The sequence below is a fragment of the Lucilia cuprina genome, chromosome 3 (genome assembly GCF_022045245.1).
Source record: "Lucilia cuprina isolate Lc7/37 chromosome 3, ASM2204524v1, whole genome shotgun sequence".
Taxonomy (NCBI): domain Eukaryota; kingdom Metazoa; phylum Arthropoda; class Insecta; order Diptera; family Calliphoridae; genus Lucilia; species Lucilia cuprina.
In genome coordinates, this window is record NC_060951.1 from 66,552,036 (window position 1) to 66,553,234 (window position 1,199).

Sequence of the window (1,199 nt, forward strand, 5' to 3'; positions counted from 1 at the left end):
TAAAGCTGAATATATTTAAACATTCATTGCAACCCACTCAATACCCACTCGTGAATATAAACGGACATGGAGTTACGCACATTTTCAATGGCACCCTTTTGTTTCATTATTCTCTCATTGATTCTAAAACGAGGTTAATAATTTAACCACAGTTGACTTCATTATTGTTATTACAATATTGTTGCTGTTGTTGGTTATGGTGCTTTTACTGTTGTCATTGTTGTACAAATTATGTGACATTTAATGATTTTTTAATTAGATCATTTGTCGTAAAGTAAAATTTATTGGTGTAACAACTTTACGAGTGGCTTATACTTACTTTTCTATCCATACACCGTTTTATGTGGTGGCAATAATTGTGATTTCATTTGTATAGAAACATTTTAGATACATTTAAATCTATGTTTAAATTATTCTATATTAGGTGTATATACAAAAATACAACAAATTTACTATATTGTACAATATCTGGGCATTTTGGAAACATGATCTAGAAAAATTCATAGTTCTTATTTAACTCCTGATATCCATTACGACGAAACAGAGTTGAAATTACCATTTAAATTTGGAGCAGTATGTAAATATCTACAAACAAGTACGTATGTGTATGTATAAAACATAATGAGGTAATATCCCCAGTATCGTTATATATGAATATACATATATGTGTATATACATACATATATACGCAACAAATGATCTGGATATGTGATTATACTACATACCTACGCATGTACGTATGTATCTAAAACATAAGTAAACCCTTAGTTGTACCTAATATAATTCAAGTGTGGATATGTATTGGTAACAGTTATTTACAGCAGAGTTTCCCAAACAATTAGTCCAACTTTACGAGTTACTGTAAATTGATTTTATTATTATCTTTGTATCACGTCGATCATAACCGTCGGTATCGGTAATCAAAAATTTAATGTCATTACGATACTGTCATGTTTTGTCACATTTGAGACAATCATTGTTATGGTGCTGGTGCCGAGATAAAAATCTTAAGGCCTAACTATAATATGAATACAGATGCAACTTATGTCAAATTTTATTTGCTTAAGCAAAGAGCTACATTGACCGCAAATTCCGTACGGAATTTGTTGTTTATTTATTGTACATAAAGAAAATAAAAAACTTAAAAGGAACAAGAAAATTAATTTATTTCAATAAAATATTATGAAATATGTATTTTT